Here is a 12,397-nt window from a genome sequence, read left to right as displayed (position 1 = left end):
TAAGTTTTGCAATATGCCAATTGCTTACTTATAGTATTTGTTATTGGGAAACAAACGGAAATTTTTTACAGGAAATTATCTATGGGGGGTTGGGGATTTTCATCGGGGAGAATTTTCTGTGGAGAGGAAAGTTTCTGAGAAGAATTATACAGGAATATTTTACACACAGAAGGGGATTCCCTAGCATGACCTGAAAAACGGTCAGAAATTAGGTAAAAAGAAAGAAGTTTTTCATTTGAAGGTAAGGAGCAATATCAAAACTTAAAATTAGCAGAAATTATTCCCTATATGAGCTGAGCTACCCCTTCCTCATCCCTGCCTCTTCACGCTGAATTTTGACTTTTTGTCACAATTCTTTAAGAACGACTCCTGAAACAAAGAGGCCGTTAAATTTGAATGAGAATTATTCTAAAGAGTTTTAAGACTTTAGCGTAAAGAGTAAGGGGCGAGGGAGGGACAGTCCCCCTCATATATGGAATAATTACTACTCGTCGTAATTTTTAATGTTGCTCCTTACTTTCAATTAATTTTTTTATATTAATTTACTTACTAAGGCCAAATTGACCAGTCACTGAGATGGATCCGTTTTAGTCCAAGAAAAGAGAATCTTTTGAGAATAGTTTCATGGAAGCTCGGAAGGAATCGGACTTAAGAAAAAAAGACTTTAAGGAATGCTTCAATTCAAATCGAGTTAACAGAAAAAATCACATTCTTACAATCCTCATTTATCGGAAGAAGTAAATCCCTCTGAACGGTTTTTACGATAGTCTTTATATCGTTGTCAATTAAACCTTGAAGCATTAAAAGAAATTAAATTGAAAGACATAAAATGTGTTAGCTACAATTCTTTTGCACATTTTGAAGTAATAATTGTTTTTTAACTTCACGCTGTCCAAATACTTTACCCGCACCCCGCCTAATGTGCAAATATATAGCCTACATTATATAAGTTCAATGTATTCTGTCACCTGTAACCATTAGGCAAACTTGTTTTTCAACAGATCTTAAGTAGCCTAATTCATGAGTGTGTTTCGTTTAATTACAAGTACCAAATATTAGCTAACTGAATCCCCGTTATTAAAATGAAAATTAAAATTAAAAGTAATAGACAAAATTACTACAAGAGTAAGCTAACAACTTAGCAATGGACTAGACAACTATATCGTTGGTAATGAAACCCTATTTGAGGGTTAGGATCTACTTAAACATGGAGGAATGTTTGGGAGAAGAGAATCTTCCATAAAGGGGGCGCCGGTGTCCCAGTATTATAAAAAAAAAACAATCAGAAATTAAATAAGAAAAAGTTTTTTCAACTGAAAGTAAGGAGCAACATGAAAACTTAAAACGAACAGAAATTATTACGTATATATGGGGGTCCGCCTCCTTGTCAATACCTCGCTCGTTGCGCGAGGCATTGAAAAAAAAATCTTTTTTTTTTTGACAATAAAAAGCTTTACTCACTCGTCAGTGGTCAGAAATGCAAAGGCAAAAAATTATGTAGAAAATATTAAATATAATTTTTTTTTATAGATAGTGAACAGATTTTTTATTTTTTTAATGGGATGGTTTTTATAACTTATTATTGTCATTTTTATTGTCTTGCTTTTTTAACTACAAAATTCTCTATACTGTTCCCCTTTTTTCTCAGATGAAATTTTTGGAATATTACCCCAAATTGTTGTGAATTGACGTGTTCCAAAAAATTGGCTTAAGATAATTTTTCAAGCTTTTTTTTTTATGGAAAGTTGAAATATCTTCTGCTCAGAAGGTAAAAACTGCTGACATCTGCCTGGTGATATTAAGAGGAAAGATTGTTTTCCAAAAAGAAATATAAGATCTTTCCAGGTAGATTAACCAAAAAAGGACCAAATATGATCATATTCATATGATAATAGTCAAATAACATTACCTAGAAGTTGAATTTGTTCTATTTCCACAAGTTCCACCGCTATCAATCGTCTTGTAGGATCAGAATACAGTAAAATATTATACTGTAAAATAATTGGCTATGAACACGTGTGCATATAGGAGGAATGAACGAAAAATTTGTGAATGGTGATCAAATTCTGAGTTGTTTTCCAAAAAGAAATATAAGATCTTTCCAGGTAGATTAACCAAAAAAAGGACCAAATATGATCATATTCATATGATAATAGTCAAATAACATTACCTAGAAGTTGAATTTGTTCTATTTCCACAAGTTCCACCGCCATCAATCGTCTTGTAGGAACAGAATACAGTAAAATATTATACTGTAAAATAACTGGCTATAAACACGTGTGCGTATAGGAGGAATGAACGAAAAATATGTGAATGGTGATCAAATTCCGGGTTGGCTAAATTTCGATATATGCTTGCACCATGGTACGAAGCGCTAATACGTTCCATATAGCTAAATACTATAAATATTACAATTAATATTACGTTCCATAAGAGTTAAATACAAAAGTGATTTACAAAATAAAAATACTTCACCCATTATCAAAAATGGCGCAATAAGTATCCAAACATATTCAGTATGATCGCCCTTAGAAAAAAAAAACAATTCCCACAGTCGTGTCCAAATTAGATCAAACTTCAAAGCACAATAATTTCAGTAAGTAACTATCCCCACCCAAAAAATACGGGGCCATTTTCGATGACGAGGAAACATATCTACAACAAAAATGTATTCGGTACAACAAAAAATGTATTCGGAAAAACAAAGATGATAAAAAAATAACATTTTGATACGAAGAGCTAATATGTTTCAAATAGCTAAATACTATAAATATTAGCTAAATATAGGCAATATGTATATATTGCTATATTTAGCCAATTAGCTAAATATTAATAAATTTATAAATATGTTCCAAAAAAGTTAAATACAAAAGCGATTTACAAAATAAAAATACTTCACCCATTATTTAGAATGATTTAATAAATATCAAAACATATTCAATAGGATCGACCTTGGAAAGAAACAATTCCCACAGTCGTGTCGAAATTAGATCAAACTTCGAAGTATAAGAATTACGGGTAGATAATATCCCCGGCCAAAACACGAGGAGCCATTTTCGATGACGAGGAAACATATTTACAACAAAATGTAATCGAAAAAATAAAGATATAGAATAAAAAATTTGTCAGCTGCTGGGAACCGTTACCAACGCACACCGTCCTTACTCCGATTCAGTCTCTATGGAGACGATACAGATCAGTAGCCAGCGCCACTTCGCCAAGCTGACATGTCACTAAATAATATTTTGCAATAAGTTGATTATTGTTTAAGGGTTTTTTTTCGCAGGTATTTGGATTATTTCAAATGAATTATTTAAAAATAATTGATGGATTGGGTGACGCAAGATAAGGAAATGGAAAGTTTCTCTATCTTTTTTCTTTAGTCAATATCCATCTTTGGTTCCAGAATTTCAAGACTTTTATCCCGAGATTTTTGTTGTTGTTTCACTGTCAAATAAAAGGATATGTCCGTATTGAACTGTTTTTTTATACGTCCTAGCAAGGTGATGTGGTCTTCAAAAATATTGAAATAAAATCTTTGCATGAGATTAAAAGAAACTCCTTACTAAAATATCAAAGAATAATATTTCCATTTGATGTCCAATTGCTTTGTGTACATACGAGCAAATAGGGGAAATTTATAAAAAGTAATTCAACGTTAAATTTTATTGTTCCTAAACTGGAGTAATTACCATCATTATAATTATAATCGGTATCTGAATAATCAGAAGAACTATGTTATACTTGAGACTGGTAATCACTACCAGGGGTTTAAGTTGCTACTCCTAACATTGCCATAATTAAAAGGACAAGTTGTCCTTTTTATTATGTTACTTCCCAAATATCAATAATTTCGTTTGAGTGGTCAAAAGCTACTGCTCAGAGAAGGTAAAGAAAATCAAACAATTTTTGAAAATTGCCTATCATTTGAAATCCACAGTGAATTTAGTAATAGTCAGAATCTCTGGAACATTTTGTGCGTTATTTGGATACATTACGTCAGATTCTATTCTCGTATCGCCGGTTAACGCTAAGTTAAAGCAAAATAGATGTAGAGGCAACTAGCTCACGCAACAAAAGCGAACCATTGTTTTTCTTCAAGTCTGTTATTATGTAAGTTTAATGATCAGATGTTTCGCTTTATATTGGAAGCGTTGGGTGATAATTCGACTAAACGATATATAGATGCTTTCACTTTCACTGGCTATCTTTTGCTATTCAAAATCATGACTATTTAAATATTTTCCCCTGAGAATTGTTTGTGCCTTTGAGTGATTAAAAAAAATCCTTTTTCAACAGGAAGTAAGGATCAACATTAAAACTTAAACGGACAGAACTTACTGCGTTTATGAGGAGGGCACCCCCTCCACAATACCACGTTCTTCAATGTTACGTCTTATGCTAATTCTACAAATCTTGTGTTTCACTTGTTTTTTGCAAAGGATACTGATACAAAGTCATATTTTAGGGTAAAAAGTGAAGTATTTAAAAGGGTATCCCCACATCCTACCACTAAAAAATTCCCCCAGAGAAGAATCGCCTCCCCGAAAATGTCTGTTTACTGCTCAATAACAAATGCTATGTGTATATAATAAAAAATTATTTTTTTATACTGAAATTAAGGAACAAAACTAAAACTTAAAATTGAAAAAGAAATTATTCTGTATAATAATGGCGCTGTCAAATAAAACGTTATGTCCCCACTGAACTGATGAAACTTGATGGGAAGAATAAGCACAAGTTATAGATACAGGATTGACATAATTGGTATGGATCCGTTCTCATTGGAGGAGCTGGGGACTGTTAATTTGGAAAATTAGAAAAATTGAGGCATTTTTAACTTAAGAACAGGTGACCTGATCTTAATGTAATTTGATATTTAGAAGTGACTCATGTCTCGGAGCATTTATTTCGAATCTCGATCAGATCTGTTTACATTGGGGGAAAGTTGGAGGGGGAAACCGGAAATCTTGGAAAACTTTTATAAATGTCCTAGATACGTGATTGACGTAACCGGACCGGATCCGCTCTCTTTGGGGGAGCTAGGTGGTGGGGCTCAGTGCTTTTGGCGAGTTTGGTGCTTCTGGACGTGCTAGGACGATGAAAATTGGTAGACGTGTCATGGAGCAGCACAAATTAACTTGTTAAAGTCCTTTTCCCCGATTCGACCATCTGCGGGGCTGAAGGGAAAGGAAAAATTAGAAAAATTTAGGTATTTTCAATTTAAGAGTGGGTAATCGGATCTTAATGAATTTAGATATTTAGAAGGACCTCGTGACTCAGAGCTCTTATCTTAAATCCCGACCGGCATTAAGCCTCTGATTTTCCTTTTAAAGACATCACATTTCTTGATGATAGTCGAGAAAACTGTTGAAGTTTAATAAGGCGCTTGACATGGGCATATATATATATATATATATATATATATATATATATATATATATATATATATATATATATATATATATATATATATATATATATATATATATATATATATATATATATATATATATATATATATATATATATATCCCGGTCGTTATTTATATTTCCTGTGTCCCGGTCGTCATTTGTGTCCCGGTGTCCCAGTCTTTGATTTCTCTTTGAGTGTCCCGGGCGTCATTTATATTCCTTGTGTCCCGGTGTCCCGGTCGTCATTTATATCCCCCTGTGCCCCCCGGCGTCCCTGTTGTAGTTGTGTCCCTGTGCCCCGGTCGTCATTTATATTCCCTATGTCCCGGTCGTCATTTGTATCCCGGTGTCCCGGTCTGCATATACATTCGTTTTTTTAGTTTTGTTTTTCTCCTTTATTTTTCATTTTTTTTTCCTTTTTTTTTTCTTTTTTAGTTTTTTTAGTTTTTTAGCTTTTATAGTTTTTTTTATTAGTTTTTAGTTTTTTTTCTTTTTAGTTTTTTGTAGTTTTTACCTTTTTTTATTTTTTTTAGTTTTTTTTTACTTATGTCCTGGTCGTCATTTATACTCCCTGTGTCCCGGTCGTCATTTGTGTCCCGGTGCTTTGTTGATGGTGATTGCGAATCCAACAATCCTTTTGTCCCGGTCGCTTTCTCTTTGAGTCGTTACGCGCCATTGTAGTTGGGTCCCTGTGTCCCACCTGTGATATATATATATATATATATATATATATATATATATATATATTTAACTACGTAAAACTTGCGAATATACAACATTCTTGGCTGTCCCATTGTCTGTGCATATAAATAGATTGTCAGGTTTACCGACTCTTGAACATGCAACATATAATTGTCCATGGGAAAAACAATCTGTATTCAGATCTATACCTCATTATTATAATGATTGCCCTTGAGCTTTGTTGATGGTGATTGCTAATCGAACATTCTCTGTGTCCCCGTCGTCATTTATATATCCCCCTGTGCCCCCCGGCGTCCCCGTTGTTGTTGTTTCCCTGTGTCCCCGTCGTCATTTGTGTCCCGGTGTCCCAGTCTGTAATTTCTCTTTGAGTGTCGCGGTTGTCATTTATATTCCCTGTGTCCCGGTGTCCCGGTCGTCATTTTTGTCCTGGTCGTCATTTGTGTTCCGGTGTCCCGGTCTGTAATTTCTCTTTGAGTGTCCTGGTCGTCATTTATATTCCCTGTGTCTCGGTCGTCATTTGTGTCCTGGTGCTTTGTTGATGGTGATTGCTAATCGAACATTCCTTGTGTCCTGGTCGCTTTCTCTTTGAGTGTCCCGGTCGTCATTTATATTCCCTATGTCTCAGTGGCCCGGTCGTCATTTGTGTCCCGATGTCCCGGTCTGTAATTTCGTCAGTCGATAAACATGACGTCAGTCGACACACAAACATGACGTCACTCGACACACACAGACAACTTATTTTTATATATATACTAGCTGTAGGGGTGCGCCACCCCAACACCTAGTTGGTGAGGGCGCTTTGCGCCCCCCAAGCCCCCCCCGCGCGCGTAAGTCGTTACGCGCCATTGTAGTTGTGTCCCTATGTCCCACCTTTGAATAGAGATATATATTTATATGTATATATATATATATATATATATATATATATATATATATATATATATATATATATATATATATATATATATATATATATATATATATATACATATATATATATATATATATATATATATATATATATATATATATATATATATATATATATATATATATATATATATATATATATATATATATATATATATATATATATGTTTTTAACCACGTAAAACTTGCGAATATACAACATTCTTTGCTGTCCCATTGTCTGTGCATATAAATAGATTGTCAGGTTTACCGACTCTTGAACATGCAACATATAATGGTCCATGGGAAAACAATCCGTATTCAGATCTATACCTCATGATTCTAATGATTGCCCTTGAGCTTTGTTGATGGTGATTGCTAATCGACGATTCCCTGTGTCGCCGTCGTCCTTTATATATCCCCCTGTGCCCCCCGGCGTCCCCGTTGTAGTTGTGTTCCTGTGTCCTGGTCGTCATTTATATTCCATGTGTCCCGGTCGTCATTTGTGTCCCGGTGTCCCAGTCTGTGATTTATCTTTGAGGGTCCCGGGCGTCATTTATATTCCTTGTGTCCCGGTCGTCATTTGTGTCCCGGTGTCCCGGTCTGTATATACATTCGTTTTTGAATTGGTCTTTTCTTTAGGTTTTAGTTTTTTTACCTTTTTTTTAGTTTTTTTAGTTATACCTCATGATTCTAATGATTGCCCTTGAGCTTTGTTGATGGTGATTGCAATCGAACATTCCCTGTGTCCCCGTCGTCATTTATATATCCCCCTGTGCCCCCGGCGTCCCCGTTGTAGTTGTGTTATTTTTCATTTTTTTTCCTTTTTTTCTTTTTTTTTCTTTTTCAATTTTTTTAGTTTTTTAGCTTTTTTAGTTTTTTTATTGGTTTTTAGGTTTTTTTCTTTTTATTTTTTTTTAGTTTTTACCTTTTTTTAGTTTTTTGAGTTTTTTTTACATATGTCCTGGTCGTCATTTATACTCCCTGTTTCCGGTCGTCATTTGTGTCCCGGTGCTTTGTTGATGGTGATTGCTAATCGAACCTTCCTTGTGTCCCGGTCGCTTTCTCTTTGAGTGTCCCGTTCGTCATTTATATTCACTATGTGCCGGTGTCCCGGTCGTCATTTGTGTTCCGATGTCCCGGTCTGTAATTTCGTCAGTCGAAAACATGACGTCAGTCGACACACAAACATGACGTCACCCAACAGACCCACACACACACAGACAACTTATTTTTATATATATAGACTAGCTGTTGGGGTGGGCGCTTCGCGCCACACCAAGACCTAGTTGGTGGAGTGCTTCACCCCCCCCAAGCCCCCCCGCGCGCGTAAGTCGTTAGGTGCCATATTAGTTACGCTTCATTGTAGTTGTATCCCTGTGTCCCACCTGTGAATATATATATATATATATATATATATATATATATATATATATATATATATATATATATATATATATATATATATATATATATATATATATATATATATATATATATATGTATATATATATATATATATATATATATATATATATATATATATATATATATATATATATATATATATATATATATATATATATATATATATATATATATATATATATATATATATATATATATATATATATATATATATATATATATATATATATATATATATATATATATATATATATATATATATATATATATATATATATACTAGCTGTTGGGGTGGCGCTTCGCGCCACCCCAACACCTATTTGGTGGAGCGCTTCGCGCCCCCCCAAGCCCCCCCGCGCGCGTAAGTCGTTACGCGCCATATTAGTTACGCGCCATTGTAGTTGTGTCCCTGTGTCCCACCTGTGAATATAGATAGATTTATATATGTGTTATATATATTATGTTATATATCACACATTGTTATATGTGTTATTTATCTATCTATATATATAAAAATAAGTTGTCTGTCTGTCTGTGGATCAGGTGACGTCATGTTTCTGTGTTGACTGACGTCATGAAATTAGTTGTCGTCATTTTTGCTTTGACGGTGACGTCATTCAAGATATTTAAGACATATGTTCACGTAGAAATCTATTAATGTTTAAGTTTACAATGACTGATGAACTTACCATGGCAAAAGCCGATGAAGATGCTCAAAGAGTCTATGCCAAAAAACTTACTGCTGATAGAGAAAGTCAGAAAAGAAAGCGTGCCGAGGAATCAAAAGAACAGCAAGGAAACAGGCTTGAGGCTAAAGAACGCAAAACCGCGCAGTTAGATGAAGATCCACCTGGACAGCGAGAGTCAAAACATATCAAAACTGAAAATGATAGCGATGATGATTGGGTTTGGGATCTTGACTTGGATAAGGTCATCAATGCCTACCAGATTTTAGTTAAAAAAAACAAAGGTTCGGCGATATGTATTTCATAGTGAAGCTGAAAAATAAAGAAGAAAAAGAAAACTGAAAAAAGAAAAATGTAAAAAACTAAAAAATACTAAAAAGAAAAAACACTCAAAGAGAAATTACAGACCGGGACACAAATGACGACCGGGACAGAGGGAATATAAATAACGACCGGGACACTCAAAGAGAAATTACAGACTGGGATACCGGGACACAGGCAATATAAATGACGACCAGGACACAGGTATTTAAGAATATCGTTCAAAGACAAATTTTTAATTGTAAGAAGACCGTTGAAAGAGAAATTTCTAATTGTAAAATGACTGAAGAACCTACAATGGCAACACCCGAGGAAGCTGCTCAAAACGAATGTATTCAAGCCGAAGTAGCTGAGTTGGTAAAGCGTTATGTTTCAGGTTCTAGGTCCGAGAGGCTCCAGGTTTGAACCTTGGCTTTAGCATTAATACAAAAGAAGAAAAAAACTAAAAAAGGTAAAAACTACAAAAAAACCAAAAAGAAAATCTGTATATATATTTATATATATCATCTTTTCCACAAAAATAATAATTTAGTGCTTCTGTTTAAAAACAGCAATCGAATTGATGCCTCCTGATACGCAACTATCAACAAAGTGGCAATCGTTGTGGTCGGTGATCAGTTCTTACCTCGAGATAATGTTCTTTATAGGCGAAACAATCAGTTGACAAGAATTGCATAAACTCATCGATGCTACGATGCCCTACAATATCCTGACGAATATAAATGACGCCCGGGACACTCAAATAGAAATCACAGACTGGGACACCGAGACACAAATGACGACCGGGACACAGGGAATATAAATGACGACCCGGACACAGGGACACAACTACAACGGGGACGCCGGGGGGCACAGGGGGATATATAAATGACGACGGCAACAAAGGAAATGGTCGATTAGCAATCACCATCAACAAAGCTCAAGGGCAATCAAGGGACACAACTACAATGGCGCGTAACTAATATGGCGCGTAACGACTTACGCGCGCGGGGGGGCTTGGGGGGTGTGCGAAGCGCCCCCACCAACTAGGTGTTGGGGTGGCGCGAAGCGCCACCCCAACAGCTAGTATATATATAAAAATAAGCTGTCTGTCTGTGTGTGTGTCGAGTGACGTCATGTTTGTGTGTTGACTGACGTCATGTTTGTCGACTGACGTCGTTATAAGGATTGAGCTGTAGTTTGCCGACTGACGTCATGTTTGTCAACTGATGAAATTACATACCGGGACACAAATGACGACCGGGACACAGGGAGTATAAATGACGACCAGGACATAAGTAAAAAAAAACTAAAAAAACTAGAAAAAAGGTAAAAACTACAAAAAAACTAAAAAGAAAAAAACTAAAAACTAATAAAAAAACTATAAAAGCTAAAAAACTAAAAAAAAACTAAAAAATAAAAAAAAAAATAAAAAAGGAAAAACATGAAAAATAAACGAGAAAAACAAAACTAAAAAAACGAATGTATATACAGACCGGGACACCGGGATACAAATGACGACCGGGACACAGGGAATATAAATGACGACCGGGGCACAGGGACACAACAACGGGGACGCCGGGGGGCACAGGGGGATATAAATGACGACCGGGACACCGGGACACAAGGAATATAAATGACGCCCGGGACACTCAAAGAGAAATCACAAACTGGGACACCGGGAAACAAATGACGACCGGGACACAGGGAATATAAATAACGACCGGGATATATATATATATATATATATATATATATATATATATATATATATATATATATATATATATATATATATATATATATATATATATATATATATATATATATATATATATATATATATATATATATTGCCCATGTCAAGCGCCTTGTTAAACCTCAACAGTTTTCTCGACTATCATCAAGAAATGTGATGTCTTTAAAAGGAAAATCAGAGGCTTAATGCCGGTCGGGATTTAAGATAAGAGCTCTGAGTCACGAGGTCCTTGTAAATATCTAAATTCATTAAGATCCGATTACCCACTCTTAAATTGAAAATGCCTAAATTTTTCTAATTTTTCCTCTCCCTTCAGCCCCGCAGATGGTCGAAGCGGGGAAAACGACTTTAACAAGTTAATTTGTGCTGCTCCATGACACGTCTACCAATTTTCATCGTCCTAGCACGTCCAGAAGCACCAAACTCGCCAAAAGCACTGAGCCCCACCACCTAGCTCCCCAAAGAGAGCGGATCCAGTCCGGTTACGTCAATCACGTATCTAGGACATTTATAAAAGTTTTCCAAGATTTCCGGTTTCCCCCTCCAACTTCCCCCCAATGTAAACAGATCTGGTCGAGATTCGAAATAAATGCTCCGAGACATGAGTCACTTCTAAATATCAAATTTCATTAAGATCAGGTCACCTGTTCTTAAGTTACAAATGCCTCAATTTTTCTAATTTTCCAAATTAACAGTCCCCAGCTCCTCCAATGAGAACGGATCCGTACCAATTATGTCAATCCTGTATCTATAACTTGTGCTTATTCTTCCCATCAAGTTTCATCAGTTCAGTGGGGACATATCGTTTTATTTGACAGCGCCATTATTATACAGAATAATTTCTTTTTCAATTTTAAGTTTTAGTTTTGTTCCTTAATTTCAGTATAAAAAAATAATTTTTTATTATATACACATAGCATTTGTTATTGAGCAGTAAACAGACATATTTCGGGGAGGCGATTCTTCTCTGGGGGAATTTTTTAGTGGTAGGATGTGGGGATACCCTTTTAAATACTTCACTTTTTACCCTAAAATATGACTTTGTATCAGTATCCTTTGCAAAAAACAAGTGAAACACAAGATTTGTTGAATTAGCATAAGACGTAACATTGAAGAGCGTGGTATTGTGGAGGGGGTGTCCTCCTCATAAACGCAGTAAGTTCTGTCCGTTTAAGTTTTAATGTTGATCCTTACTTCC

The sequence above is a fragment of the Artemia franciscana genome, chromosome 9, assembly GCF_032884065.1.
Source record: "Artemia franciscana chromosome 9, ASM3288406v1, whole genome shotgun sequence".
In the NCBI taxonomy this organism is placed as follows: domain Eukaryota; kingdom Metazoa; phylum Arthropoda; class Branchiopoda; order Anostraca; family Artemiidae; genus Artemia; species Artemia franciscana.
The sequence above is the reverse complement of the archived record's forward strand: the minus strand, read 5'-3'. Positions refer to the sequence as shown.